This window comes from Phallusia mammillata, chromosome 4 (assembly GCF_965637545.1).
Source record: "Phallusia mammillata chromosome 4, kaPhaMamm4.hap1.1, whole genome shotgun sequence".
NCBI lineage: Eukaryota > Metazoa > Chordata > Ascidiacea > Phlebobranchia > Ascidiidae > Phallusia > Phallusia mammillata.
The window spans coordinates 7,936,043-7,963,532 of NC_137255.1; the positions used below are offsets into that span (position 1 = coordinate 7,936,043).

A 27,490-nucleotide genomic window follows, 5' to 3' on the forward strand; every position below is an offset into this window, starting at 1 on the left:
AATGACAACATTTATTTTCAAGTGGAGTATTTCGCACATCAAAAAATTGCTTTCATTCGAAAATGGACTTTCGTCCGGATGAGGTGGCCGAGTGGTTGAGGCGATGGACTGCTAATCCATTGTGCTCTGCACGCGTGGGTTCGAATCCCATCCTCGTCGTATCATCTTTGGCACTTTTTTGGTTGTTTAATTCTTGCCCTATGTTAAGTTTTGAGAATTCGTGATTGGATTTCGTATTATCATTAGGCCATCAAATTGCCCTTGATCGTCACTGGGTTGGCCGAGTGGTTAAGGCGTTGGACTTATGTTCCAATGGACAGTTGTCCGCGTGGGTTCGAACCCCACACCCAGTAAATTGTCCTTATTTCCGTTGCATATTCTGCACGACTGCTATCGATCTGATGTGTGCTCGAGTGGAAAAGAGTGACTAAATTGTACATTTGTATTTCATTTTGTACTGAGATGTTTGTCAAACTTCTGCTGAATGACAAGATTTATTTTCAAGTGGAGTATTTCGTACATCAAACACATTGCTTTAATTGGAAAATTGGCCTTCGTCGGGTCAAAGTTGCCGAGTGTTAAGGCGATGGACTGCTAATCCATTGTGCTCTGCACGCGTGGGTTCGAATCCCATCCTCGTCGTATCAACTTTGGTACTCTTTTTGGTTGTTTAATCTGGCCCTATGTTAAGTTTTAAGAGTTCGTGATTGGATTTCGTATGATCATGTGGTAATCAAACTGCCCTTGATCGTCACTGGGTTGGCCGAGTGGTTAAGGCGTTGGACTTAAGTTCCAATGGACAGTTGTCCGCGTGGGTTCGAACCCCACACCCAGTAAAATGTTGTTATTTTTGTTGCATGTTCTGCATGAGTGCTATCGATCTGATGTGTGCTCGAGTGGAAAAGACTGACGAAATTGTACATTTATCTTACATTTTGTACAGAGATGTTTGTCAAATTTCTGCTGAATGACAAGATTTATTTTCAAGTGGAGTATTTCGTACATCAAACACATTGCTTTAATTCGAAAAATGACCTTCGTCCGGACGAGGTGGCCGAGTGGTTAAGGCGATGGACTGCTAATCCATTGTGCTCTGCACGCGTGGGTTCGAATCCCATCCTCGACGTATCATCTTTGGTACTCTTTTTGGTTGTTTAATCTGGCCCTATGTTAAGTTTTAAGAGTTCATGATTGGATTTCGTATTATCATTTGGCAATCAAATTGCCCTTGATAGTCACTGGGTTGGCCGAGTGGTTAAGGCGTTTGACTTAAGTTCCAATGGACAGTTGTCCGCGTGGGTTCGAACCCCACACCAAGTAAACTGTTGTTATTTTCGTTGCATATTCTGCACGACTGCTATCGATCTGATGTGTGCTCGAGTGGAAAAGACTGACGAAATTGTACATTTGTATTTCATTTTGTACAGAGATGTTTGTCAAATTTCTGCTGAATGACAACATTTATTTTCAAGTGGAGTATTTCGTACATCAAACACACTGCTTGAATTGGAAAATTGGCCTTCGTCTGGACGAGGTGGCCGAGTGGTTAAGGCGATGGACTGCTAATCCATTGTGCTCTGCACGCGTGGGTTCGAATCCCATCCTCGTCGTGTCATCTTTGGTACTCTTTTTGGTTGTTAAATCTTGCACTATGTTAAGTTTTGAGAATTCGTGATTGGATTTCGGATTACCATTGGGCCATCAAATTGCCCTTAATCGTCACTGGGTTGGCCGAGTGGTTAAGGCGTTGGACTTAAGTTCCAATGGACAGTTGTCCGCCTGCGTTCGAACCCCACACCAAGTAAACTGTTGTTATTTTCGTTGCATATTTTGCACGACTGATGTCGATCTGATGTGTGCTCGAGTGGAAAAGACTGACGAAATTGTACATTTGTATTTCATTTTGTACAGAGATGTTTGTCAAATTTCTGCTGAATGACAACATTTATTTTCAAGTGGAGTATTTCGTACATCAAACACATTGCTTTAATTCGAAAATTGGCCTTCGTCGGGTCAAAGTTGCCGAGTGTTAAGGCGATGGACTGCTAACCCATTGTGCTCTGCACGCGTGGGTTCGAGCCACATCCGCGTCGTATCATCTTTGGTACTCTTTTTGGTTGTTTAATCTGGCCCTATGTTATGTTTTAAGAGTTCGTGATTGGATTTCGTATTATCATTTGGCAATCAAATTCCCCTTGATCGTCACTGGGTTGGCCGAGTGGTTAAGGCGTTGGACTTAAGTTCCAATGGACAGTTGTCCGCGTGGGTTCGAACCCCACACCCAGTAAATTGTTGTTATTTTTGTTGCATGTTCTGCATGAGTGCCATCGATCTGATGTGTGCTCGAGTGGAAAACCGACGAAATTGTACATTTATCTTACATTTTGTACAGAGATGTTTGTCAAATTTCTGCTCAATGACAACATTTATTTTCAAGTGGAGTATTTCGTACATCAAAAAATTGCTTTCATTCGAAAATGGACTTTCGTCCGGATGAGGTGGCCGAGTGGTTGAGGCGATGGACTGCTAATCCATTGTGCTCTGCACGCGTGGGTTCGAATCCCATCCTCGTCGTATCATCTTTGGTACTTTTTTTGGTTGTTTAATCTTGCCCTATGTTAAGTTTTGAGAATTCGTGATTGGATTTCGTATTATCATTGGGCCATCAAATTGTCCTTAATCGTCACTGGGTTGGCCGAGTGGTTAAGGCGTTGGACTTAAGTTCCAATGGACAGTTGTCCGCGTGGGTTCGAACCCCACACCAAGTAAACTGTTGTTATTTTCGTTGCATATTCTGCACGACTGCTATCGATCTGATGTGTGCTCGAGTGGAAAAGACTGACGAAATTGTACATTTGTATTTCATTTTGTACAGAGATGTTTGTCAAATTTCTGCTGAATGACAACATTTATTTTCAAGTGGAGTATTTCGTACATCAAACACATTGCTTTAATTGGAAAATTGGCCTTCGTCGGGTCAAAGTTGCCGAGTGTTAAGGCGATGGACTGCTAACCCATTGTGCTCTGCCCGCGTGGGTTCGAGTCCCATCCGCGTCGTATCATCTTTGGTACTCATTTTGGTTGTTTAATCTTGCCCTATGTTAAGTTTTGAGAATTCGTGATTGGATTTCGTATTATCATTGGGCAATCAAATTGCCCTTGATCGTCACTGGGTTGGCCGAGTGGTTAAGGCGTTGGACTTAAGTTCCAATGGACAGTTGTCCGCGTGGGTTCGAACCCCACACCCAGTAAATTGTTGTTATTTTTGTTGCATGTTCTGCATGAGTGCTATCGATCTGATGTGTGCTCGAGTGGAAAACCGACGAAATTGTACATTTATCTTACATTTTGTACAGAGATGTTTGTCAAATTTCTGCTGAATGACAAGATTTATTTTCAAGTGGAGTATTTCGTACATCAAACACACTGCTTGAATTGGAAAATTGGCCTTCGTCTGGACGAGGTGGCCGAGTGGTTAAGGCGATGGACTGCTAATCCATTGTGCTCTGCACGCGTGGGTTCGAATCCCATCCTCGTCGTGTCATCTTTGGTACTCTTTTTGGTTGTTAAATCTTGCACTATGTTAAGTTTTGAGAATTCGTGATTGGATTTCGGATTACCATTGGGCCATCAAATTGCCCTTAATCGTCACTGGGTTGGCCGAGTGGTTAAGGCGTTGGACTTAAGTTCCAATGGACAGTTGTCCGCCTGCGTTCGAACCCCACACCAAGTAAACTGTTGTTATTTTCGTTGCATATTTTGCACGACTGATGTCGATCTGATGTGTGCTCGAGTGGAAAAGACTGACGAAATTGTACATTTGTATTTCATTTTGTACAGAGATGTTTGTCAAATTTCTGCTGAATGACAACATTTATTTTCAAGTGGAGTATTTCGTACATCAAACACATTGCTTTAATTCGAAAATTGGCCTTCGTCGGGTCAAAGTTGCCGAGTGTTAAGGCGATGGACTGCTAACCCATTGTGCTCTGCACGCGTGGGTTCGAGCCACATCCGCGTCGTATCATCTTTGGTACTCTTTTTGGTTGTTTAATCTGGCCCTATGTTATGTTTTAAGAGTTCGTGATTGGATTTCGTATTATCATTTGGCAATCAAATTCCCCTTGATCGTCACTGGGTTGGCCGAGTGGTTAAGGCGTTGGACTTAAGTTCCAATGGACAGTTGTCCGCGTGGGTTCGAACCCCACACCCAGTAAATTGTTGTTATTTTTGTTGCATGTTCTGCATGAGTGCCATCGATCTGATGTGTGCTCGAGTGGAAAACCGACGAAATTGTACATTTATCTTACATTTTGTACAGAGATGTTTGTCAAATTTCTGCTCAATGACAACATTTATTTTCAAGTGGAGTATTTCGTACATCAAAAAATTGCTTTCATTCGAAAATGGACTTTCGTCCGGATGAGGTGGCCGAGTGGTTGAGGCGATGGACTGCTAATCCATTGTGCTCTGCACGCGTGGGTTCGAATCCCATCCTCGTCGTATCATCTTTGGTACTTTTTTTGGTTGTTTAATCTTGCCCTATGTTAAGTTTTGAGAATTCGTGATTGGATTTCGTATTATCATTGGGCCATCAAATTGTCCTTAATCGTCACTGGGTTGGCCGAGTGGTTAAGGCGTTGGACTTAAGTTCCAATGGACAGTTGTCCGCGTGGGTTCGAACCCCACACCAAGTAAACTGTTGTTATTTTCGTTGCATATTCTGCACGACTGCTATCGATCTGATGTGTGCTCGAGTGGAAAAGACTGACGAAATTGTACATTTGTATTTCATTTTGTACAGAGATGTTTGTCAAATTTCTGCTGAATGACAACATTTATTTTCAAGTGGAGTATTTCGTACATCAAACACATTGCTTTAATTGGAAAATTGGCCTTCGTCGGGTCAAAGTTGCCGAGTGTTAAGGCGATGGACTGCTAACCCATTGTGCTCTGCCCGCGTGGGTTCGAGTCCCATCCGCGTCGTATCATCTTTGGTACTCATTTTGGTTGTTTAATCTTGCCCTATGTTAAGTTTTGAGAATTCGTGATTGGATTTCGTATTATCATTGGGCAATCAAATTGCCCTTGATCGTCACTGGGTTGGCCGAGTGGTTAAGGCGTTGGACTTAAGTTCCAATGGACAGTTGTCCGCGTGGGTTCGAACCCCACACCCAGTAAATTGTTGTTATTTTTGTTGCATGTTCTGCATGAGTGCTATCGATCTGATGTGTGCTCGAGTGGAAAACCGACGAAATTGTACATTTATCTTACATTTTGTACAGAGATGTTTGTCAAATTTCTGCTGAATGACAAGATTTATTTTCAAGTGGAGTATTTCGTACATCAAACACACTGCTTGAATTGGAAAATTGGCCTTCGTCTGGACGAGGTGGCCGAGTGGTTAAGGCGATGGACTGCTAATCCATTGTGCTCTGCACGCGTGGGTTCGAATCCCATCCTCGTCGTGTCATCTTTGGTACTCTTTTTGGTTGTTAAATCTTGCACTATGTTAAGTTTTGAGAATTCGTGATTGGATTTCGGATTACCATTGGGCCATCAAATTGCCCTTAATCGTCACTGGGTTGGCCGAGTGGTTAAGGCGTTGGACTTAAGTTCCAATGGACAGTTGTCCGCCTGCGTTCGAACCCCACACCAAGTAAACTGTTGTTATTTTCGTTGCATATTTTGCACGACTGATGTCGATCTGATGTGTGCTCGAGTGGAAAAGACTGACGAAATTGTACATTTGTATTTCATTTTGTACAGAGATGTTTGTCAAATTTCTGCTGAATGACAACATTTATTTTCAAGTGGAGTATTTCGTACATCAAACACATTGCTTTAATTGGAAAATTGGCCTTCGTCGGGTCAAAGTTGCCGAGTGTTAAGGCGATGGACTGCTAACCCATTGTGCTCTGCACGCGTGGGTTCGAGCCACATCCGCGTCGTATCATCTTTGGTACTCTTTTTGGTTGTTTAATCTGGCCCTATGTTATGTTTTAAGAGTTCGTGATTGGATTTCGTATTATCATTTGGCAATCAAATTCCCCTTGATCGTCACTGGGTTGGCCGAGTGGTTAAGGCGTTGGACTTAAGTTCCAATGGACAGTTGTCCGCGTGGGTTCGAACCCCACACCCAGTAAATTGTTGTTATTTTTGTTGCATGTTCTGCATGAGTGCCATCGATCTGATGTGTGCTCGAGTGGAAAACCGACGAAATTGTACATTTATCTTACATTTTGTACAGAGATGTTTGTCAAATTTCTGCTCAATGACAACATTTATTTTCAAGTGGAGTATTTCGTACATCAAAAAATTGCTTTCATTCGAAAATGGACTTTCGTCCGGATGAGGTGGCCGAGTGGTTGAGGCGATGGACTGCTAATCCATTGTGCTCTGCACGCGTGGGTTCGAATCCCATCCTCGTCGTATCATCTTTGGTACTTTTTTTGGTTGTTTAATCTTGCCCTATGTTAAGTTTTGAGAATTCGTGATTGGATTTCGTATTATCATTGGGCCATCAAATTGTCCTTAATCGTCACTGGGTTGGCCGAGTGGTTAAGGCGTTGGACTTAAGTTCCAATGGACAGTTGTCCGCGTGGGTTCGAACCCCACACCAAGTAAACTGTTGTTATTTTCGTTGCATATTCTGCACGACTGCTATCGATCTGATGTGTGCTCGAGTGGAAAACTGACGAAATTGTACATTTATCTTACATTTTGTACAGAGATGTTTGTCAAATTTCTGCTGAATGACAAGATTTATTTTCAAGTGGAGTATTTCGTACATCAAACACATTGCTTTAATTGGAAAATTGGCCTTCGTCGGGTCAAAGTTGCCGAGTGTTAAGGCGATGGACTGCTAACCCATTGTGCTCTGCCCGCGTGGGTTCGAGTCCCATCCGCGTCGTATCATCTTTGGTACTCATTTTGGTTGTTTAATCTTGCCCTATGTTAAGTTTTGAGAATTCGTGATTGGATTTCGTATTATCATTGGGCAATCAAATTGCCCTTGATCGTCACTGGGTTGGCCGAGTGGTTAAGGCGTTGGACTTAAGTTCCAATGGACAGTTGTCCGCGTGGGTTCGAACCCCACACCCAGTAAATTGTTGTTATTTTTGTTGCATGTTCTGCATGAGTGCTATCGATCTGATGTGTGCTCGAGTGGAAAACCGACGAAATTGTACATTTATCTTACATTTTGTACAGAGATGTTTGTCAAATTTCTGCTGAATGACAAGATTTATTTTCAAGTGGAGTATTTCGTACATCAAACACATTGCTTTAATTCGAAAATGGACTTTCGTCCGGATGAGGTGGCCGAGTGGTTGAGGCGATGGACTGCTAATCCATTGTGCTCTGCACGCGTTGGTTCGAATCCCAGCCTCGTCGTGTCATCTTTGGTACTTTTTTTGGTTGTTTAATCTTGCCCTATGTTAAGTTTTGAGAATTCGTGATTGGATTTCGTATTATCATTGGGCAATCAAATTGCCCTTAATCGTCACTGGGTTGGCCGAGTGGTTAAGGCGTTGGACTTAAGTTCCAATGGACAGTTGTCCGCGTGGGTTCGAACACCACACCCAGTAAATTGTTGTTATTTTTGTTGCATGTTCTGCATGAGTGCTATCGATCTGATGTGTGCTCGAGTGGAAAACTGACGAAATTGTACATTTATCTTACATTTTGTACAGAATTGTTTGTCAAATTTCTGCTGAATGACAACATTTATTTTCAAGTGGAGTATTTCGTACATCAAACACATTGCTTTAATTGGAAAATTGGCCTTCGTCGGGTCAAAGTTGCCGAGTGTTAAGGCGATGGACTGCTAACCCATTGTGCTCTGCCCGCGTGGGTTCGAGTCCCATCCGCGTCGTATCATCTTTGGTACTCATTTTGGTTGTTTAATCTTGCCCTATGTTAAGTTTTGAGAATTCGTGATTGGATTTCGTATTATCATTGGGCAATCAAATTGCCCTTGATCGTCACTGGGTTGGCCGAGTGGTTAAGGAGTTGGACTTAAGTTTCAATGGACAGTTGTCCGCGTGGGTTCGAACCCCACACCCAGTAAATTGTTGTTATTTTTGTTGCATGTTCTGCATGAGTGCTATCGATCTGATGTGTGCTCGAGTGGAAAACCGACGAAATTGTACATTTATCTTACATTTTGTACAGAGATGTTTGTCAAATTTCTGCTGAATGACAACATTTATTTTCAAGTGGAGTATTTCGTACATCAAACACATTGCTTTAATTCGAAAATGGACTTTCGTCCGGATGAGGTGGCCGAGTGGTTGAGGCGATGGACTGCTAATCCATTGTGCTCTGCACGCGTTGGTTCGAATCCCAGCCTCGTCGTGTCATCTTTGGTACTTTTTTTGGTTGTTTAATCTTGCCCTATGTTAAGTTTTGAGAATTCGTGATTGGATTTCGTATTATCATTGGGCCATCAAATTGCCCTTAATCATCACTGGGTTGGCCGAGTGGTTAAGGCGTTGGACTTAAGTTCCAATGGACAGTTGTCCGCGTGGGTTCGAACACCACACCCAGTAAATTGTTGTTATTTTTGTTGCATGTTCTGCATGAGTGCTATCGATCTGATGTGTGCTCGAGTGGAAAACTGACGAAATTGTACATTTATCTTACATTTTGTACTGAATTGTTTGTCAAATTTCTGCTGAATGACAACATTTATTTTCAAGTGGAGTATTTCGTACATCAAACACATTGCTTTAATTGGAAAATTGGCCTTCGTCTGGACGAGGTTGCCGAGTGTTAAGGCGATGGACGGCTAACCCATTGTGCTCTGCCCGCGTTGGTTCGAGCCAAATCCGCGTCGTATCATTTTTGGTACTTTTTTTGGTTGTTTAATCTTGCCCTATGTTAAGTTTTGAGAATTCGTGATTGGATTTCGCATGATCATTTGGCAATCAAATTGCCCTTGATCGTCACTGGGTTGGCCGAGTGGTTAAGGCGTTGGACTTAAGTTCCAATGGACAGTTGTCCGCGTGGGTTCGAACACCACACCCAGTAAATTGTTGTTATTTTTGTTGCATGTTCTGCATGAGTGCTATCGATCTGATGTGTGCTCGAGTGGAAAACCGACGAAATTGTACATTTATCTTACATTTTGTACAGAGATGTTTGTCAAATTTCTGCTGAATGACAAGATTTATTTTCAAGTGGAGTATTTCGTACATCAAACACACTGCTTGAATTGGAAAATTGGCCTTCGTCTGGACGAGGTGGCCGAGTGGTTAAGGCGATGGACTGCTAATCCATTGTGCTCTGCACGCGTGGGTTCGAATCCCATCCTCGTCGTGTCATCTTTGGTACTCTTTTTGGTTGTTAAATCTTGCACTATGTTAAGTTTTGAGAATTCGTGATTGGATTTCGGATTACCATTGGGCCATCAAATTGCCCTTAATCGTCACTGGGTTGGCCGAGTGGTTAAGGCGTTGGACTTAAGTTCCAATGGACAGTTGTCCGCCTGCGTTCGAACCCCACACCAAGTAAACTGTTGTTATTTTCGTTGCATATTTTGCACGACTGATGTCGATCTGATGTGTGCTCGAGTGGAAAAGACTGACGAAATTGTACATTTGTATTTCATTTTGTACAGAGATGTTTGTCAAATTTCTGCTGAATGACAACATTTATTTTCAAGTGGAGTATTTCGTACATCAAACACATTGCTTTAATTGGAAAATTGGCCTTCGTCGGGTCAAAGTTGCCGAGTGTTAAGGCGATGGACTGCTAACCCATTGTGCTCTGCACGCGTGGGTTCGAGCCACATCCGCGTCGTATCATCTTTGGTACTCTTTTTGGTTGTTTAATCTGGCCCTATGTTATGTTTTAAGAGTTCGTGATTGGATTTCGTATTATCATTTGGCAATCAAATTCCCCTTGATCGTCACTGGGTTGGCCGAGTGGTTAAGGCGTTGGACTTAAGTTCCAATGGACAGTTGTCCGCGTGGGTTCGAACCCCACACCCAGTAAATTGTTGTTATTTTTGTTGCATGTTCTGCATGAGTGCCATCGATCTGATGTGTGCTCGAGTGGAAAACCGACGAAATTGTACATTTATCTTACATTTTGTACAGAGATGTTTGTCAAATTTCTGCTCAATGACAACATTTATTTTCAAGTGGAGTATTTCGTACATCAAAAAATTGCTTTCATTCGAAAATGGACTTTCGTCCGGATGAGGTGGCCGAGTGGTTGAGGCGATGGACTGCTAATCCATTGTGCTCTGCACGCGTGGGTTCGAATCCCATCCTCGTCGTATCATCTTTGGTACTTTTTTTGGTTGTTTAATCTTGCCCTATGTTAAGTTTTGAGAATTCGTGATTGGATTTCGTATTATCATTGGGCCATCAAATTGTCCTTAATCGTCACTGGGTTGGCCGAGTGGTTAAGGCGTTGGACTTAAGTTCCAATGGACAGTTGTCCGCGTGGGTTCGAACCCCACACCAAGTAAACTGTTGTTATTTTCGTTGCATATTCTGCACGACTGCTATCGATCTGATGTGTGCTCGAGTGGAAAACTGACGAAATTGTACATTTATCTTACATTTTGTACAGAGATGTTTGTCAAATTTCTGCTGAATGACAAGATTTATTTTCAAGTGGAGTATTTCGTACATCAAACACATTGCTTTAATTGGAAAATTGGCCTTCGTCGGGTCAAAGTTGCCGAGTGTTAAGGCGATGGACTGCTAACCCATTGTGCTCTGCCCGCGTGGGTTCGAGTCCCATCCGCGTCGTATCATCTTTGGTACTCATTTTGGTTGTTTAATCTTGCCCTATGTTAAGTTTTGAGAATTCGTGATTGGATTTCGTATTATCATTGGGCAATCAAATTGCCCTTGATCGTCACTGGGTTGGCCGAGTGGTTAAGGCGTTGGACTTAAGTTCCAATGGACAGTTGTCCGCGTGGGTTCGAACCCCACACCCAGTAAATTGTTGTTATTTTTGTTGCATGTTCTGCATGAGTGCTATCGATCTGATGTGTGCTCGAGTGGAAAACCGACGAAATTGTACATTTATCTTACATTTTGTACAGAGATGTTTGTCAAATTTCTGCTGAATGACAAGATTTATTTTCAAGTGGAGTATTTCGTACATCAAACACATTGCTTTAATTCGAAAATGGACTTTCGTCCGGATGAGGTGGCCGAGTGGTTGAGGCGATGGACTGCTAATCCATTGTGCTCTGCACGCGTTGGTTCGAATCCCAGCCTCGTCGTGTCATCTTTGGTACTTTTTTTGGTTGTTTAATCTTGCCCTATGTTAAGTTTTGAGAATTCGTGATTGGATTTCGTATTATCATTGGGCAATCAAATTGCCCTTAATCGTCACTGGGTTGGCCGAGTGGTTAAGGCGTTGGACTTAAGTTCCAATGGACAGTTGTCCGCGTGGGTTCGAACACCACACCCAGTAAATTGTTGTTATTTTTGTTGCATGTTCTGCATGAGTGCTATCGATCTGATGTGTGCTCGAGTGGAAAACTGACGAAATTGTACATTTATCTTACATTTTGTACTGAATTGTTTGTCAAATTTCTGCTGAATGACAACATTTATTTTCAAGTGGAGTATTTCGTACATCAAACACATTGCTTTAATTGGAAAATTGGCCTTCGTCGGGTCAAAGTTGCCGAGTGTTAAGGCGATGGACTGCTAACCCATTGTGCTCTGCCCGCGTGGGTTCGAGTCCCATCCGCGTCGTATCATCTTTGGTACTCATTTTGGTTGTTTAATCTTGCCCTATGTTAAGTTTTGAGAATTCGTGATTGGATTTCGTATTATCATTGGGCAATCAAATTGCCCTTGATCGTCACTGGGTTGGCCGAGTGGTTAAGGAGTTGGACTTAAGTTTCAATGGACAGTTGTCCGCGTGGGTTCGAACCCCACACCCAGTAAATTGTTGTTATTTTTGTTGCATGTTCTGCATGAGTGCTATCGATCTGATGTGTGCTCGAGTGGAAAACCGACGAAATTGTACATTTATCTTACATTTTGTACAGAGATGTTTGTCAAATTTCTGCTGAATGACAACATTTATTTTCAAGTGGAGTATTTCGTACATCAAACACATTGCTTTAATTCGAAAATGGACTTTCGTCCGGATGAGGTGGCCGAGTGGTTGAGGCGATGGACTGCTAATCCATTGTGCTCTGCACGCGTTGGTTCGAATCCCAGCCTCGTCGTGTCATCTTTGGTACTTTTTTTGGTTGTTTAATCTTGCCCTATGTTAAGTTTTGAGAATTCGTGATTGGATTTCGTATTATCATTGGGCCATCAAATTGCCCTTAATCATCACTGGGTTGGCCGAGTGGTTAAGGCGTTGGACTTAAGTTCCAATGGACAGTTGTCCGCGTGGGTTCGAACACCACACCCAGTAAATTGTTGTTATTTTTGTTGCATGTTCTGCATGAGTGCTATCGATCTGATGTGTGCTCGAGTGGAAAACTGACGAAATTGTACATTTATCTTACATTTTGTACTGAATTGTTTGTCAAATTTCTGCTGAATGACAACATTTATTTTCAAGTGGAGTATTTCGTACATCAAACACATTGCTTTAATTGGAAAATTGGCCTTCGTCTGGACGAGGTTGCCGAGTGTTAAGGCGATGGACGGCTAACCCATTGTGCTCTGCCCGCGTTGGTTCGAGCCACATCCGCGTCGTATCATTTTTGGTACTTTTTTTGGTTGTTTAATCTTGCCCTATGTTAAGTTTTGAGAATTCGTGATTGGATTTCGCATGATCATTTGGCAATCAAATTGCCCTTGATCGTCACTGGGTTGGCCGAGTGGTTAAGGCGTTGGACTTAAGTTCCAATGGACAGTTGTCCGCGTGGGTTCGAACACCACACCCAGTAAATTGTTGTTATTTTTGTTGCATGTTCTGCATGAGTGCTATCGATCTGATGTGTGCTCGAGTGGAAAACTGACGAAATTGTACATTGATCTTACATTTTGTACTGAGATGTTTGTCAAATTTCTGCTGAATGACAACATTTATTTTCAAGTGGAGTATTTCGTACATCAAACACACTGCTTGAATTGGAAAATTGGCCTTCGTCTGGACGAGGTGGCCGAGTGGTTAAGGCGATGCACTGCTAATCCTTTGCGCTCTGCACGCGTGGGTTCGAATCCCATCCTCGTCGTATCATCTTTGGTACTCTTTTTGGTTGTTTAATCTGGCCCTATGTTAAGTTTTAAGAGTTCGTGATTGGATTTCGTATTATCATTTGACAATCAAATTGCCCTTGATAGTCACTGGGTTGGCCGAGTGGTTAAGGCGTTGGACTTAAGTTCCAATGGACAGTTGTCCCCGTGGGTTCGAACCCCACACCCAGTAAATTGTTGTTATTTTTGTTGCATGTTCTGCATGAGTGCTATCGATCTGATGTGTGCTCGAGTGGAAAACTGACGAAATTGTACATTTATCTTACATTTTGTACTGAGATGTTTATCAAATTTCTGCTGAATGACAACATTTATTTTCAAGTGGAGTATCTCGTACATCAAACACACTGCTTTAATTGGAAAATTGGCCTTCGTCTGGACGAGGTGGCCGAGTGGTTAAGGCGATGGACTGCTAATCCATTGATTTCGTATTATCATTAGGCCATCAAATTGCCCCTGCTCGTCACTGGGTTGGCCGAGTGGTTAAGGCGTTGGACTTAAGTTCCAATGGACAGTTGTCCGCCTGCGTTCGAACCCCACACCCAGTAAATCGTCATTATTTTCGTTGCATATTCTGCACGACTGCTATCGATCTGATGTGTGCTCGAGTGGAAAAGACTGACGAAATTGTACATTTGTATTTCATTTTGTACTGAGATGTTTGTCAAACCTCTGCTGAATGACAAGATTTATTTGTAAGTGGAGTATTTCGTACATCAAACACATTGCTTTAATTGGAAAATTGGCCTTCGTCGGGTCAAAGTTGCCGAGTGTTAAGGCGATGGACTGCTAACCCATTGTGCTCTGCCCGCGTGGGTTCGAGTCCCATCCGCGTCGCATCATCTTTGGTACTCATTTTGGTTGTTTAATCTTGCCCTATGTTAAGTTTTGAGAATTCGTGATTGGATTTCGCATGATCATTTGGCAATCAAATTGCCCTTGATCGTCACTGGGTTGGCCGAGTGGTTAAGGCGTTGGACTTAAGTTCCAATGGACAGTTGTCCGCGTGGGTTCGAACCCCACACCCAGTAAATTGTTGTTATTTTTGTTGCATGTTCTGCATGAGTGCTATCGATCTGATGTGTGCTCGAGTGGAAAACCGACGAAATTGTACATTTATCTTACATTTTGTACAGAGATGTTTGTCAAATTTCTGCTGAATGACAAGATTTATTTTCAAGTGGAGTATTTCGTACATCAAACACATTGCTTTAATTCGAAAATGGACTTTCGTCCGGATGAGGTGGCCGAGTGGTTGAGGCGATGGACTGCTAATCCATTGTGCTCTGCACGCGTTGGTTCGAATCCCAGCCTCGTCGTGTCATCTTTGGTACTTTTTTTGGTTGTTTAATCTTGCCCTATGTTAAGTTTTGAGAATTCGTGATTGGATTTCGTATTATCATTGGGCCATCAAATTGCCCTTAATCGTCACTGGGTTGGCCGAGTGGTTAAGGCGTTGGACTTAAGTTCCAATGGACAGTTGTCCGCGTGGGTTCGAACACCACACCCAGTAAATTGTTGTTATTTTTGTTGCATGTTCTGCATGAGTGCTATCGATCTGATGTGTGCTCGAGTGGAAAACTGACGAAATTGTACATTTATCTTACATTTTGTACTGAATTGTTTGTCAAATTTCTGTTGAATGACAACATTTATTTTCAAGTGGAGTATTTCGTACATCAAACACATTGCTTTAATTGGAAAATTGGCCTTCGTCGGGTCAAAGTTGCCGAATGTTAAGGCGATGGACTGCTAACCCATTGTGCTCTGCCCGCGTGGGTTCGAGTCCCATCCGCGTCGTATCATCTTTGGTACTCTTTTTGGTTGTTTAATCTGGCCCTATGTTATGTTTTAAGAGTTCGTGATTGGATTTCGTATTATCATTTGGCAATCAAATTGCCCTAGATCGTCACTGGGTTGGCCGAGTGGTTAAGGCGTTGGACTTAAGTTCCAATGGACAGTTGTCCGCGTGGGTTCGAACCCCACACCCAGTAAATTGTTGTTATTTTTGTTGCATGTTCTGCATGAGTGCTATCGATCTGATGTGTGCTCGAGTGGAAAACTGACGAAATTGTACATTTATCTTACATTTTGTACTGAATTGTTTGTCAAATTTCTGCTGAATGACAACATTTATTTTCAAGTGGAGTATTTCGTACATCAAACACATTGCTTTAATTGGAAAATTGGCCTTCGTCGGGTCAAAGTTGCCGAGTGTTAAGGCGATGGACTGCTAACCCATTGTGCTCTGCCCGCGTGGGTTCGAGTCCCATCCGCGTCGTATCATCTTTGATACTCTTTTTGGTTGTTTAATCTGGCCCTATGTTATGTTTTAAGAGTTCGTGATTGGATTTCGTATTATCATTTGGCAATCAAATTGCCCTTAATCGTCACTGGGTTGGCCGAGTGGTTAAGGCGTTGGACTTAAGTTCCAATGGACAGTTGTCCGCGTGGGTTCGAACCCCACACCCAGTAAATTGTTGTTATTTTTGTTGCATGTTCTGCATGAGTGCTATCGATCTGATGTGTGCTCGAGTGGAAAACTGACGAAATTGTACATTTATCTTACATTTTGTACAGAGATGTTTGTCAAATTTCTGCTGAATGACAAGATTTATTTTCAAGTGGAGTATTTCGTACATCAAACACATTGCTTTAATTCGAAAATGGACTTTCGTCCGGATGAGGTGGCCGAGTGGTTGATGCGATGGACTGCTAATCCATTGTGCTCTGCACGCGTTGGTTCGAATTCCAGCCTCGTCGTGTCATCTTTGGTACTTTTTTTGGTTGTTTAATCTGGCCCTATGTTATGTTTTAAGAGTTCGTGATTGGATTTCGTATTATCATTTGGCAATCAAATTGCCCTAGATCGTCACTGGGTTGGCCGAGTGGTTAAGGCGTTGGACTTAAGTTCCAATGGACAGTTGTCCGCGTGGGTTCGAACCCCACACCCAGTAAATTGTTGTTATTTTTGTTGCATGTTCTGCATGAGTGCTATCGATCTGATGTGTGCTCGAGTGGAAAACTGACGAAATTGTACATTTATCTTACATTTTGTACTGAATTGTTTGTCAAATTTCTGCTGAATGACAACATTTATTTTCAAGTGGAGTATTTCGTACATCAAACACATTGCTTTAATTGGAAAATTGGCCTTCGTCGGGTCAAAGTTGCCGAGTGTTAAGGCGATGGACTGCTAACCCATTGTGCTCTGCCCGCGTGGGTTCGAGTCCCATCCGCGTCGTATCATCTTTGATACTCTTTTTGGTTGTTTAATCTGGCCCTATGTTATGTTTTAAGAGTTCGTGATTGGATTTCGTATTATCATTTGGCAATCAAATTGCCCTAGATCGTCACTGGGTTGGCCGAGTGGTTAAGGCGTTGGACTTAAGTTCCAATGGACAGTTGTCCGCGTGGGTTCGAACCCCACACCCAGTAAATTGTTGTTATTTTTGTTGCATGTTCTGCATGAGTGCTATCGATCTGATGTGTGCTCGAGTGGAAAACTGACGAAATTGTACATTTATCTTACATTTTGTACAGAGATGTTTGTCAAATTTCTGCTGAATGACAAGATTTATTTTCAAGTGGAGTATTTCGTACATCAAACACATTGCTTTAATTCGAAAATGGACTTTCGTCCGGATGAGGTGGCCGAGTGGTTGATGCGATGGACTGCTAATCCATTGTGCTCTGCACGCGTTGGTTCGAATTCCAGCCTCGTCGTGTCATCTTTGGTACTTTTTTTGGTTGTTTAATCTTGCCCTATGTTAAGTTTTGAGAATTCGTGATTGGATTTCGTATTATCATTGGGCCATCAAATTGCCCTTAATCGTCACTGGGTTGGCCGAGTGGTTAAGGCGTTGGACTTAAGTTCCAATGGACAGTTGTCCGCGTGGGTTCGAACACCACACCCAGTAAATTGTTGTTATTTTTGTTGCATGTTCTGCATGAGTGCTATCGATCTGATGTGTGCTCGAGTGGAAAACTGACGAAATTGTACATTTATCTTACATTTTGTACTGAATTGTTTGTCAAATTTCTGCTGAATGACAACATTTATTTTCAAGTGGAGTATTTCGTACATCAAACACATTGCTTTAATTGGAAAATTGGCCTTCGTCGGGTCAAAGTTGCCGAGTGTTAAGGCGATGGACTGCTAACCCATTGTGCTCTGCCCGCGTGGGTTCGAGTCCCATCCGCGTCGTATCATCTTTGGTACTCATTTTGGTTGTTTAATCTTGCCCTATGTTAAGTTTTGAGAATTCGTGATTGGATTTCGCATGATCATTTGGCAATCAAATTGCCCTTGATCGTCACTGGGTTGGCCGAGTGGTTAAGGCGTTGGACTTAAGTTCCAATGGACAGTTGTCCGCGTGGGTTCGAACACCACACCCAGTAAATTGTTGTTATTTTTGTTGCATGTTCTGCATGAGTGCTATCGATCTGATGTGTGCTCGAGTGGAAAACTGACGAAATTGTACATTTATCTTACATTTTGTACAGAGATGTTTGTCAAATTTCTGCTGAATGACAACATTTATTTTCAAGTGGAGTATTTCGTACATCAAACACACTGCTTGAATTGGAAAATTGGCCTTCGTCTGGACGAGGTGGCCGAGTGGTTAAGGCGATGCACTGCTAATCCTTTGCGCTCTGCACGCGTGGGTTCGAATCCCATCCTCGTCGTATCATCTTTGGTACACTTTTTGGTTGTTTAATCTGGCCCTATGTTAAGTTTTAAGAGTTCGTGATTGGATTTCGTATTATCATTTGACAATCAAATTGCCCTTGATAGTCACTGGGTTGGCCGAGTGGTTAAGGCGTTGGACTTAAGTTCAAATGGACAGTTGTCCGCGTGGGTTCGAACCCCACACCCAGTAAATTGTTGTTATTTTTGTTGCATGTTCTGCATGAGTGCTATCGATCTGATGTGTGCTCGAGTGGAAAACTGACGAAATTGTACATTTATCTTACATTTTGTACAGAGATGTTTATCAAATTTCTGCTGAATGACAACATTTATTTTCAAGTGGAGTATCTCGTACATCAAACACACTGCTTTAATTGGAAAATTGGCCTTCGTCTGGACGAGGTGGCCGAGTGGTTAAGGCGATGGACTGCTAATCCATTGATTTCGTATTATCATTAGACCATCAAATTGCCCCTGCTCGTCACTGGGTTGGCCGAGTGGTTAAGGCGTTGGACTTAAGTTCCAATGGACAGTTGTCCGCCTGCGTTCGAACCCCACACCCAGTAAATCGTCATTATTTTCGTTGCATATTCTGCACGACTGCTATCGATCTGATGTGTGCTCGAGTGGAAAAGACTGACGAAATTGTACATTTGTATTTCATTTTGTACTGAGATGTTTGTCAAACCTCTGCTGAATGACAAGATTTATTTGTAAGTGGAGTATTTCGTACATCAAACACATTGCTTTAATTGGAAAATTGGCCTTCGTCGGGTCAAAGTTGCCGAGTGTTAAGGCGATGGACTGCTAACCCATTGTGCTCTGCCCGCGTGGGTTCGAGTCCCATCCGCGTCGCATCATCTTTGGTACTCATTTTGGTTGTTTAATCTGGCCCTATGTTAAGTTTTGAGAATTCGTGATTGGATTTCGCATGATCATTTGGCCATCAAATTGCCCTTGATCGTCACTGGGTTGGCCGAGTGGTTAAGGCGTTGGACTTAAGTTCCAATGGACAGTTGTCCGCGTGGGTTCGAACCCCACACCCAGTAAATTGTTGTTATTTTTGTTGCATGTTCTGCATGAGTGCTATCGATCTGATGTGTGCTCGAGTGGAAAACCGACGAAATTGTACATTTATCTTACATTTTGTACAGAGATGTTTGTCAAATTTCTGCTGAATGACAAGATTTATTTTCAAGTGGAGTATTTCGTACATCAAACACATTGCTTTAATTCGAAAATGGACTTTCGTCCGGATGAGGTGGCCGAGTGGTTGAGGCGATGGACTGCTAATCCATTGTGCTCTGCACGCGTTGGTTCGAATCCCAGCCTCGTCGTGTCATCTTTGGTACTTTTTTTGGTTGTTTAATCTTGCCCTATGTTAAGTTTTGAGAATTCGTGATTGGATTTCGTATTATCATTGGGCCATCAAATTGCCCTTAATCGTCACTGGGTTGGCCGAGTGGTTAAGGCGTTGGACTTAAGTTCCAATGGACAGTTGTCCGCGTGGGTTCGAACACCACACCCAGTAAATTGTTGTTATTTTTGTTGCATGTTCTGCATGAGTGCTATCGATCTGATGTGTGCTCGAGTGGAAAACTGACGAAATTGTACATTTATCTTACATTTTGTACTGAATTGTTTGTCAAATTTCTGCTGAATGACAAGATTTATTTTGAAGTGGAGTATTTCGTACATCAAACACATTGCTTTAATTGGAAAATTGGCCTTCGTCGGGTCAAAGTTGCCGAATGTTAAGGCGATGGACTGCTAACCCATTGTGCTCTGCCCGCGTGGGTTCGAGTCCCATCCGCGTCGTATCATCTTTGGTACTCTTTTTGGTTGTTTAATCTGGCCCTATGTTACGTTTTAAGAGTTCGTGATTGGATTTCGTATTATCATTTGGCCATCAAATTGCCCTAGATCGTCACTGGGTTGGCCGAGTGGTTAAGGCGTTGGACTTAAGTTCCAATGGACAGTTGTCCGCGTGGGTTCGAACACCACACCCAGTAAATTGTTGTTATTTTTGTTGCATGTTCTGCATGAGTGCTATCGATCTGATGTGTGCTCGAGTGGAAAACTAACGAAATTGTACATTTATCTTACATTTTGTACTGAATTGTTTGTCAAATTTCTGCTGAATGACAATATTTATTTTCAAGTGGAGTATTTCGTACATCAAACACATTGCTTTAATTGGAAAATTGGCCTTCGTCGGGTCAAAGTTGCCGAGTGTTAAGGCGATGGACTGCTAACCCATTGTGCTCTGCCCGCGTGGGTTCGAGTCCCATCCGCGTCGTATCATCTTTGGTACTCATTTTGGTTGTTTAATCTTGCCCTATGTTAAGTTTTGAGAATTCGTGATTGGATTTCGCATGATCATTTGGCAATCAAATTGCCCTTGATCGTCACTGGGTTGGCCGAGTGGTTAAGGCGTTAGACTTAAGTTCCAATGGACAGTTGTCCGCGTGGGTTCGAACACCACACCCACTAAATTGTTGTTATTTTTGTTGCATGTTCTGCATGAGTGCTATCGATCTGATGTGTGCTCGAGTGGAAAACTGACGAAATTGTACATTTATCTTACATTTTGTACAGAGATGTTTGTCAAATTTCTGCTGAATGACAACATTTATTTTCAAGTGGAGTATTTCGTACATCAAACACACTGCTTGAATTGGAAAATTGGCCTTCGTCTGGACGAGGTGGCCGAGTGGTTAAGGCGATGCACTGCTAATCCTTTGCGCTCTGCACGCGTGGGTTCGAATCCCATCCTCGTCGTATCATCTTTGGTACTCTTTTTGGTTGTTTAATCTGGCCCTATGTTAAGTTTTAAGAGTTCGTGATTGGATTTCGTATTATCATTTGACAATCAAATTGCCCTTGATAGTCACTGGGTTGGCCGAGTGGTTAAGGCGTTGGACTTAAGTTCCAATGGACAGTTGTCCGCGTGGGTTCGAACCCCACACCCAGTAAATTGTTGTTATTTTTGTTGCATGTTCTGCATGAGTGCTATCGATCTGATGTGTGCTCGAGTGGAAAACTGACGAAATTGTACATTTATCTTACATTTTGTACAGAGATGTTTATCAAATTTCTGCTGAATGACAACATTTATTTTCAAGTGGAGTATCTCGTACATCAAACACACTGCTTTAATTGGAAAATTGGCCTTCGTCTGGACGAGGTGGCCGAGTGGTTAAGGCGATGGACTGCTAATCCATTGATTTCGTATTATCATTAGGCCATCAAATTGCCCCTGCTCGTCACTGGGTTGGCCGAGTGGTTAAGGCGTTGGACTTAAGTTCCAATGGACAGTTGTCCGCCTGCGTTCGAACCCCACACCCAGTAAATCGTCATTATTTTCGTTGCATATTCTGCACGACTGCTATCGATCTGATGTGTGCTCGAGTGGAAAAGACTGACGAAATTGTACATTTGTATTTCATTTTGTACTGAGATGTTTGTCAAACCTCTGCTGAATGACAAGATTTATTTGTAAGTGGAGTATTTCGTACATCAAACACATTGCTTTAATTGGAAAATTGGCCTTCGTCGGGTCAAAGTTGCCGAGTGTTAAGGCGATGGACTGCTAACCCATTGTGCTCTGCCCGCGTGGGTTCGAGTCCCATCCGCGTCGCATCATCTTTGGTACTCATTTTGGTTGTTTAATCTGGCCCTATGTTAAGTTTTGAGAATTCGTGATTGGATTTCGCATGATCATTTGGCAATCAAATTGCCCTTGATCGTCACTGGGTTGGCCGAGTGGTTAAGGCGTTGGACTTAAGTTCCAATGGACAGTTGTCCGCGTGGGTTCGAACCCCACACCCAGTAAATTGTTGTTATTTTTGTTGCATGTTCTGCATGAGTGCTATCGATCTGATGTGTGCTCGAGTGGAAAAGACTGACGAAATTGTACATTTATCTTACATTTTGAACAGAGATGTTTGTCAAATTTCTGCTGAATGACAAGATTTATTTTCAAGTGGAGTATTTCGTACATCAAACACATTGCTTTAATTCGAAAATGGGCTTTCGTCCGGATGAGGTGGCCGAGTGGTTGAGGCGATGGACTGCTAATCCATTGTGCTCTGCACGCGTTGGTTCGAATCCCAGCCTCGTCGTGTCATCTTTGGTACTTTTTTTGGTTGTTTAATCTTGCCCTATGTTAAGTTTTGAGAATTCGTGATTGGATTTCGTATTATCATTGGGCCATCAAATTGCCCTTAATCGTCACTGGGTTGGCCGAGTGGTTAAGGCGTTGGACTTAAGTTCCAATGGACAGTTGTCCGCGTGGGTTCGAACACCACACCCAGTAAATTGTTGTTATTTTTGTTGCATGTTCTGCATGAGTGCTATCGATCTGATGTGTGCTCGAGTGGAAAACTGACGAAATTGTACATTTATCTTACATTTTGTACTGAATTATTTGTCAAATTTCTGCTGAATGACAAGATTTATTTTGAAGTGGAGTATTTCGTACATCAAACACATTGCTTTAATTGGAAAATTGGCCTTCGTCGGGTCAAAGTTGCCGAATGTTAAGGCGATGGACTGCTAACCCATTGTGCTCTGCACGCGTGGGTTCGAGTCCCATCCGCGTCGTATCATCTTTGGTACTCTTTTTGGTTGTTTAATCTGGCCCTATGTTATGTTTTAAGAGTTCGTGATTGGATTTCGTATTATCATTTGGCAATCAAATTGCCCTAGATCGTCACTGGGTTGGCCGAGTGGTTAAGGCGTTGGACTTAAGTTCCAATGGACAGTTGTCCGCGTGGGTTCGAACCCCACACCCAGTAAATTGTTGTTATTTTTGTTGCATGTTCTGCATGAGTGCTATCGATCTGATGTGTGCTCGAGTGGAAAACTAACGAAATTGTACATTTATCTTAAATTTTGTACTGAATTCTTTGTCAAATTTCTGCTGAAATGACAATATTTATTTTCAAGTGGAGTATTTCGTACATCAAACACATTGCTTTAATTGGAAAATTGGCCTTCGTCGGGTCAAAGTTGCCGAGTGTTAAGGCGATGGACTGCTAACCCATTGTGCTCTGCCCGCGTGGGTTCGAGTCCCATCCGCGTCGTATCATCTTTGGTACTCATTTTGGTTGTTTAATCTTGCCCTATGTTAAGTTTTGAGAATTCGTGATTGGATTTCGCATGATCATTTGGCAATCAAATTGCCCTTGATCGTCACTGGGTTGGCCGAGTGGTTAAGGCGTTGGACTTAAGTTCCAATGGACAGTTGTCCGCGTGGGTTCGAACACCACACCCAGTAAATTGTTGTTATTTTTGTTGCATGTTCTGCATGAGTGCTATCGATCTGATGTGTGCTCGAGTGGAAAACTGACGAAATTGTACATTTATCTTACATTTTGTACAGAGATGTTTGTCAAATTTCTGCTGAATGACAACATTTATTTTCAAGTGGAGTATTTCGTACATCAAACACACTGCTTGAATTGGAAAATTGGCCTTCGTCTGGACGAGGTGGCCGAGTGGTTAAGGCGATGCACTGCTAATCCTTTGCGCTCTGCACGCGTGGGTTCGAATCCCATCCTCGTCGTATCATCTTTGGTACTCTTTTTGGTTGTTTAATCTGGCCCTATGTTAAGTTTTAAGAGTTCGTGATTGGATTTCGTATTATCATTTGACAATCAAATTGCCCTTGATAGTCACTGGGTTGGCCGAGTGGTTAAGGCGTTGGACTTAAGTTCCAATGGACAGTTGTCCGCGTGGGTTCGAACCCCACACCCAGTAAATTGTTGTTATTTTTGTTGCATGTTCTGCATGAGTGCTATCGATCTGATGTGTGCTCGAGTGGAAAACTGACGAAATTGTACATTTATCTTACATTTTGTACAGAGATGTTTATCAAATTTCTGCTGAATGACAACATTTATTTTCAAGTGGAGTATCTCGTACATCAAACACACTGCTTTAATTGGAAAATTGGCCTTCGTCTGGACGAGGTGGCCGAGTGGTTAAGGCGATGGACTGCTAATCCATTGATTTCGTATTATCATTAGGCCATCAAATTGCCCCTGCTCGTCACTGGGTTGGCCGAGTGGTTAAGGCGTTGGACTTAAGTTCCAATGGACAGTTGTCCGCCTGCGTTCGAACCCCACACCCAGTAAATCGTCATTATTTTCGTTGCATATTCTGCACGACTGCTATCGATCTGATGTGTGCTCGAGTGGAAAAGACTGACGAAATTGTACATTTGTATTTCATTTTGTACTGAGATGTTTGTCAAACCTCTGCTGAATGACAAGATTTATTTGTAAGTGGAGTATTTCGTACATCAAACACATTGCTTTAATTGGAAAATTGGCCTTCGTCGGGTCAAAGTTGCCGAGTGTTAAGGCGATGGACTGCTAACCCATTGTGCTCTGCCCGCGTGGGTTCGAGTCCCATCCACGTCGCATCATCTTTGGTACTCATTTTGGTTGTTTAATCTGGCCCTATGTTAAGTTTTGAGAATTCGTGATTGGATTTCGCATGATCATTTGGCAATCAAATTGCCCTTGATCGTCACTGGGTTGGCCGAGTGGTTAAGGCGTTGGACTTAAGTTCCAATGGACAGTTGTCCGCGTGGGTTCGAACCCCACACCCAGTAAATTGTTGTTATTTTTGTTGCATGTTCTGCATGAGTGCTATCGATCTGATGTGTGCTCGAGTGGAAAACCGACGAAATTGTACATTTATCTTACATTTTGTACAGAGATGTTTGTCAAATTTCTGCTGAATGACAAGATTTATTTTCAAGTGGAGTATTTCGTACATCAAACACATTGCTTTAATTCGAAAATGGACTTTCGTCCGGATGAGGTGGCCGAGTGGTTGAGGCGATGGACTGCTAATCCATTGTGCTCTGCACGCGTTGGTTCGAATCCCAGCCTCGTCGTGTCATCTTTGGTACTTTTTTTGGTTGTTTAATCTTGCCCTATGTTAAGTTTTGAGAATTCGTGATTGGATTTCGTATTATCATTGGGCCATCAAATTGCCCTTAATCGTCACTGGGTTGGCCGAGTGGTTAAGGCGTTGGACTTAAGTTCCAATGGACAGTTGTCCGCGTGGGTTCGAACACCACACCCAGTAAATTGTTGTTATTTTTGTTGCATGTTCTGCATGAGTGCTATCGATCTGATGTGTGCTCGAGTGGAAAACTGACGAAATTGTACATTTATCTTACATTTTGTACTGAATTGTTTGTCAAATTTCTGCTGAATGACAAGATTTATTTTGAAGTGGAGTATTTCGTACATCAAACACATTGCTTTAATTGGAAAATTGGCCTTCGTCGGGTCAAAGTTGCCGAATGTTAAGGCGATGGACTGCTAACCCATTGTGCTCTGCCCGCGTGGGTTCGAGTCCCATCCGCGTCGTATCATCTTTGGTACTCTTTTTGGTTGTTTAATCTGGCCCTATGTTATGTTTTAAGAGTTCGTGATTGGATTTCGTATTATCATTTGGCAATCAAATTGCCCTAGATCGTCACTGGGTTGGCCGAGTGGTTAAGGCGTTGGACTTAAGTTCCAATGGACAGTTGTCCGCGTGGGTTCGAACCCCACACCCAGTAAATTGTTGTTATTTTTGTTGCATGTTCTGCATGAGTGCTATCGATCTGATGTGTGCTCGAGTGGAAAACTAACGAAATTGTACATTTATCTTACATTTTGTACTGAATTCTTTGTCAAATTTCTGCTGAATGACAATATTTATTTTCAAGTGGAGTATTTCGTACATCAAACACATTGCTTTAATTGGAAAATTGGCCTTCGTCGGGTCAAAGTTGCCGAGTGTTAAGGCGATGGACTGCTAACCCATTGTGCTCTGCCCGCGTGGGTTCGAGTCCCATCCGCGTCGTATCATCTTTGGTACTCATTTTGGTTGTTTAATCTTGCCCTATGTTAAGTTTTGAGAATTCGTGATTGGATTTCGCATGATCATTTGGCAATCAAATTGCCCTTGATCGTCACTGGGTTGGCCGAGTGGTTAAGGCGTTGGACTTAAGTTCCAATGGACAGTTGTCCGCGTGGGTTCGAACACCACACCCAGTAAATTGTTGTTATTTTTGTTGCATGTTCTGCATGAGTGCTATCGATCTGATGTGTGCTCGAGTGGAAAACTGACGAAATTGTACATTTATCTTACATTTTGTACAGAGATGTTTGTCAAATTTCTGCTGAATGACAACATTTATTTTCAAGTGGAGTATTTCGTACATCAAACACACTGCTTGAATTGGAAAATTGGCCTTCGTCTGGACGAGGTGGCCGAGTGGTTAAGGCGATGCACTGCTAATCCTTTGCGCTCTGCACGCGTGGGTTCGAATCCCATCCTCGTCGTATCATCTTTGGTACTCTTTTTGGTTGTTTAATCTGGCCCTATGTTAAGTTTTAAGAGTTCGTGATTGGATTTCGTATTATCATTTGACAATCAAATTGCCCTTGATAGTCACTGGGTTGGCCGAGTGGTTAAGGCGTTGGACTTAAGTTCCAATGGACAGTTGTCCGCGTGGGTTCGAACCCCACACCCAGTAAATTGTTGTTATTTTTGTTGCATGTTCTGCATGAGTGCTATCGATCTGATGTGTGCTCGAGTGGAAAACTGACGAAATTGTACATTTATCTTACATTTTGTACAGAGATGTTTATCAAATTTCTGCTGAATGACAACATTTATTTTCAAGTGGAGTATCTCGTACATCAAACACACTGCTTTAATTGGAAAATTGGCCTTCGTCTGGACGAGGTGGCCGAGTGGTTAAGGCGATGGACTGCTAATCCATTGATTTCGTATTATCATTAGGCCATCAAATTGCCCCTGCTCGTCACTGGGTTGGCCGAGTGGTTAAGGCGTTGGACTTAAGTTCCAATGGACAGTTGTCCGCCTGCGTTCGAACCCCACACCCAGTAAATCGTCATTATTTTCGTTGCATATTCTGCACGACTGCTATCGATCTGATGTGTGCTCGAGTGGAAAAGACTGACGAAATTGTACATTTGTATTTCATTTTGTACTGAGATGTTTGTCAAACCTCTGCTGAATGACAAGATTTATTTGTAAGTGGAGTATTTCGTACATCAAACACATTGCTTTAATTGGAAAATTGGCCTTCGTCGGGTCAAAGTTGCCGAGTGTTAAGGCGATGGACTGCTAACCCATTGTGCTCTGCCCGCGTGGGTTCGAGTCCCATCCGCGTCGCATCATCTTTGGTACTCATTTTGGTTGTTTAATCTGGCCCTATGTTAAGTTTTGAGAATTCGTGATTGGATTTCGCATGATCATTTGGCAATCAAATTGCCCTTGATCGTCACTGGGTTGGCCGAGTGGTTAAGGCGTTGGACTTAAGTTCCAATGGACAGTTGTTCGCGTGGGTTCGAACCCCACACCCAGTAAATTGTTGTTATTTTTGTTGCATGTTCTGCATGAGTGCTATCGATCTGATGTGTGCTCGAGTGGAAAACTGACGAAATTGTACATTTATCTTACATTTTGTACAGAGATGTTTGTCAAATTTCTGCTGAATGACAAGATTTATTTTCAAGTGGAGTATTTCGTACATCAAACACATTGCTTTAATTCGAAAATG

General features: G+C 42.5%; 40 non-coding genes across 40 annotated transcripts; all 40 read left to right on the forward strand.

The window, feature by feature from the left end:
• The first annotated feature begins 77 nt into the window (after positions 1-77).
• Positions 78-159, forward strand: Trnas-gcu (transfer RNA serine (anticodon GCU)). Its single transcript has one exon. It is a non-coding gene; the product is annotated as a tRNA-Ser (tRNA).
• A 111-nt stretch (positions 160-270) lies between these two features.
• Trnai-uau (transfer RNA isoleucine (anticodon UAU)) lies at positions 271-353 on the forward strand. Its single transcript has one exon. It is a non-coding gene; the product is annotated as a tRNA-Ile (tRNA).
• A 400-nt stretch (positions 354-753) lies between these two features.
• Trnal-uaa (transfer RNA leucine (anticodon UAA)) lies at positions 754-836 on the forward strand. The gene has a single exon. It is a non-coding gene; the product is annotated as a tRNA-Leu (tRNA).
• Positions 837-1,044: 208 nt separating this feature from the next.
• On the forward strand, positions 1,045-1,126 carry Trnas-gcu (transfer RNA serine (anticodon GCU)). The gene has a single exon. It is a non-coding gene; the product is annotated as a tRNA-Ser (tRNA).
• Positions 1,127-1,528: 402 nt separating this feature from the next.
• Positions 1,529-1,610, forward strand: Trnas-gcu (transfer RNA serine (anticodon GCU)). The gene has a single exon. It is a non-coding gene; the product is annotated as a tRNA-Ser (tRNA).
• A 594-nt stretch (positions 1,611-2,204) lies between these two features.
• On the forward strand, positions 2,205-2,287 carry Trnal-uaa (transfer RNA leucine (anticodon UAA)). The gene has a single exon. It is a non-coding gene; the product is annotated as a tRNA-Leu (tRNA).
• A 205-nt stretch (positions 2,288-2,492) lies between these two features.
• Positions 2,493-2,574, forward strand: Trnas-gcu (transfer RNA serine (anticodon GCU)). Its single transcript has one exon. It is a non-coding gene; the product is annotated as a tRNA-Ser (tRNA).
• A 111-nt stretch (positions 2,575-2,685) lies between these two features.
• Trnal-uaa (transfer RNA leucine (anticodon UAA)) lies at positions 2,686-2,768 on the forward strand. The gene has a single exon. It is a non-coding gene; the product is annotated as a tRNA-Leu (tRNA).
• Positions 2,769-3,168: 400 nt separating this feature from the next.
• Trnal-uaa (transfer RNA leucine (anticodon UAA)) lies at positions 3,169-3,251 on the forward strand. The gene has a single exon. It is a non-coding gene; the product is annotated as a tRNA-Leu (tRNA).
• A 206-nt stretch (positions 3,252-3,457) lies between these two features.
• Positions 3,458-3,539, forward strand: Trnas-gcu (transfer RNA serine (anticodon GCU)). The gene has a single exon. It is a non-coding gene; the product is annotated as a tRNA-Ser (tRNA).
• Positions 3,540-4,133: 594 nt separating this feature from the next.
• Positions 4,134-4,216, forward strand: Trnal-uaa (transfer RNA leucine (anticodon UAA)). Its single transcript has one exon. It is a non-coding gene; the product is annotated as a tRNA-Leu (tRNA).
• Positions 4,217-4,421: 205 nt separating this feature from the next.
• On the forward strand, positions 4,422-4,503 carry Trnas-gcu (transfer RNA serine (anticodon GCU)). Its single transcript has one exon. It is a non-coding gene; the product is annotated as a tRNA-Ser (tRNA).
• Positions 4,504-4,614: 111 nt separating this feature from the next.
• Positions 4,615-4,697, forward strand: Trnal-uaa (transfer RNA leucine (anticodon UAA)). Its single transcript has one exon. It is a non-coding gene; the product is annotated as a tRNA-Leu (tRNA).
• Positions 4,698-5,097: 400 nt separating this feature from the next.
• Trnal-uaa (transfer RNA leucine (anticodon UAA)) lies at positions 5,098-5,180 on the forward strand. The gene has a single exon. It is a non-coding gene; the product is annotated as a tRNA-Leu (tRNA).
• A 206-nt stretch (positions 5,181-5,386) lies between these two features.
• Trnas-gcu (transfer RNA serine (anticodon GCU)) lies at positions 5,387-5,468 on the forward strand. Its single transcript has one exon. It is a non-coding gene; the product is annotated as a tRNA-Ser (tRNA).
• Positions 5,469-6,062: 594 nt separating this feature from the next.
• Positions 6,063-6,145, forward strand: Trnal-uaa (transfer RNA leucine (anticodon UAA)). The gene has a single exon. It is a non-coding gene; the product is annotated as a tRNA-Leu (tRNA).
• Positions 6,146-6,350: 205 nt separating this feature from the next.
• On the forward strand, positions 6,351-6,432 carry Trnas-gcu (transfer RNA serine (anticodon GCU)). The gene has a single exon. It is a non-coding gene; the product is annotated as a tRNA-Ser (tRNA).
• A 111-nt stretch (positions 6,433-6,543) lies between these two features.
• Positions 6,544-6,626, forward strand: Trnal-uaa (transfer RNA leucine (anticodon UAA)). Its single transcript has one exon. It is a non-coding gene; the product is annotated as a tRNA-Leu (tRNA).
• A 398-nt stretch (positions 6,627-7,024) lies between these two features.
• On the forward strand, positions 7,025-7,107 carry Trnal-uaa (transfer RNA leucine (anticodon UAA)). Its single transcript has one exon. It is a non-coding gene; the product is annotated as a tRNA-Leu (tRNA).
• A 2,132-nt stretch (positions 7,108-9,239) lies between these two features.
• On the forward strand, positions 9,240-9,321 carry Trnas-gcu (transfer RNA serine (anticodon GCU)). The gene has a single exon. It is a non-coding gene; the product is annotated as a tRNA-Ser (tRNA).
• A 594-nt stretch (positions 9,322-9,915) lies between these two features.
• On the forward strand, positions 9,916-9,998 carry Trnal-uaa (transfer RNA leucine (anticodon UAA)). Its single transcript has one exon. It is a non-coding gene; the product is annotated as a tRNA-Leu (tRNA).
• A 205-nt stretch (positions 9,999-10,203) lies between these two features.
• Trnas-gcu (transfer RNA serine (anticodon GCU)) lies at positions 10,204-10,285 on the forward strand. Its single transcript has one exon. It is a non-coding gene; the product is annotated as a tRNA-Ser (tRNA).
• Positions 10,286-10,396: 111 nt separating this feature from the next.
• On the forward strand, positions 10,397-10,479 carry Trnal-uaa (transfer RNA leucine (anticodon UAA)). Its single transcript has one exon. It is a non-coding gene; the product is annotated as a tRNA-Leu (tRNA).
• A 398-nt stretch (positions 10,480-10,877) lies between these two features.
• On the forward strand, positions 10,878-10,960 carry Trnal-uaa (transfer RNA leucine (anticodon UAA)). Its single transcript has one exon. It is a non-coding gene; the product is annotated as a tRNA-Leu (tRNA).
• A 2,325-nt stretch (positions 10,961-13,285) lies between these two features.
• On the forward strand, positions 13,286-13,368 carry Trnal-uaa (transfer RNA leucine (anticodon UAA)). Its single transcript has one exon. It is a non-coding gene; the product is annotated as a tRNA-Leu (tRNA).
• Positions 13,369-14,144: 776 nt separating this feature from the next.
• On the forward strand, positions 14,145-14,227 carry Trnal-uaa (transfer RNA leucine (anticodon UAA)). Its single transcript has one exon. It is a non-coding gene; the product is annotated as a tRNA-Leu (tRNA).
• Positions 14,228-15,107: 880 nt separating this feature from the next.
• Trnal-uaa (transfer RNA leucine (anticodon UAA)) lies at positions 15,108-15,190 on the forward strand. Its single transcript has one exon. It is a non-coding gene; the product is annotated as a tRNA-Leu (tRNA).
• Positions 15,191-15,588: 398 nt separating this feature from the next.
• On the forward strand, positions 15,589-15,671 carry Trnal-uaa (transfer RNA leucine (anticodon UAA)). Its single transcript has one exon. It is a non-coding gene; the product is annotated as a tRNA-Leu (tRNA).
• Positions 15,672-16,070: 399 nt separating this feature from the next.
• Positions 16,071-16,153, forward strand: Trnal-uaa (transfer RNA leucine (anticodon UAA)). Its single transcript has one exon. It is a non-coding gene; the product is annotated as a tRNA-Leu (tRNA).
• Positions 16,154-16,551: 398 nt separating this feature from the next.
• Trnal-uaa (transfer RNA leucine (anticodon UAA)) lies at positions 16,552-16,634 on the forward strand. Its single transcript has one exon. It is a non-coding gene; the product is annotated as a tRNA-Leu (tRNA).
• A 1,362-nt stretch (positions 16,635-17,996) lies between these two features.
• Positions 17,997-18,079, forward strand: Trnal-uaa (transfer RNA leucine (anticodon UAA)). The gene has a single exon. It is a non-coding gene; the product is annotated as a tRNA-Leu (tRNA).
• Positions 18,080-18,855: 776 nt separating this feature from the next.
• Trnal-uaa (transfer RNA leucine (anticodon UAA)) lies at positions 18,856-18,938 on the forward strand. The gene has a single exon. It is a non-coding gene; the product is annotated as a tRNA-Leu (tRNA).
• Positions 18,939-20,781: 1,843 nt separating this feature from the next.
• On the forward strand, positions 20,782-20,864 carry Trnal-uaa (transfer RNA leucine (anticodon UAA)). Its single transcript has one exon. It is a non-coding gene; the product is annotated as a tRNA-Leu (tRNA).
• A 776-nt stretch (positions 20,865-21,640) lies between these two features.
• Trnal-uaa (transfer RNA leucine (anticodon UAA)) lies at positions 21,641-21,723 on the forward strand. The gene has a single exon. It is a non-coding gene; the product is annotated as a tRNA-Leu (tRNA).
• Positions 21,724-22,605: 882 nt separating this feature from the next.
• On the forward strand, positions 22,606-22,688 carry Trnal-uaa (transfer RNA leucine (anticodon UAA)). Its single transcript has one exon. It is a non-coding gene; the product is annotated as a tRNA-Leu (tRNA).
• Positions 22,689-23,569: 881 nt separating this feature from the next.
• Trnal-uaa (transfer RNA leucine (anticodon UAA)) lies at positions 23,570-23,652 on the forward strand. Its single transcript has one exon. It is a non-coding gene; the product is annotated as a tRNA-Leu (tRNA).
• Positions 23,653-24,428: 776 nt separating this feature from the next.
• On the forward strand, positions 24,429-24,511 carry Trnal-uaa (transfer RNA leucine (anticodon UAA)). The gene has a single exon. It is a non-coding gene; the product is annotated as a tRNA-Leu (tRNA).
• Positions 24,512-25,391: 880 nt separating this feature from the next.
• Positions 25,392-25,474, forward strand: Trnal-uaa (transfer RNA leucine (anticodon UAA)). The gene has a single exon. It is a non-coding gene; the product is annotated as a tRNA-Leu (tRNA).
• An 880-nt stretch (positions 25,475-26,354) lies between these two features.
• Trnal-uaa (transfer RNA leucine (anticodon UAA)) lies at positions 26,355-26,437 on the forward strand. Its single transcript has one exon. It is a non-coding gene; the product is annotated as a tRNA-Leu (tRNA).
• A 776-nt stretch (positions 26,438-27,213) lies between these two features.
• On the forward strand, positions 27,214-27,296 carry Trnal-uaa (transfer RNA leucine (anticodon UAA)). Its single transcript has one exon. It is a non-coding gene; the product is annotated as a tRNA-Leu (tRNA).
• Positions 27,297-27,490: the final 194 nt, after the last annotated feature.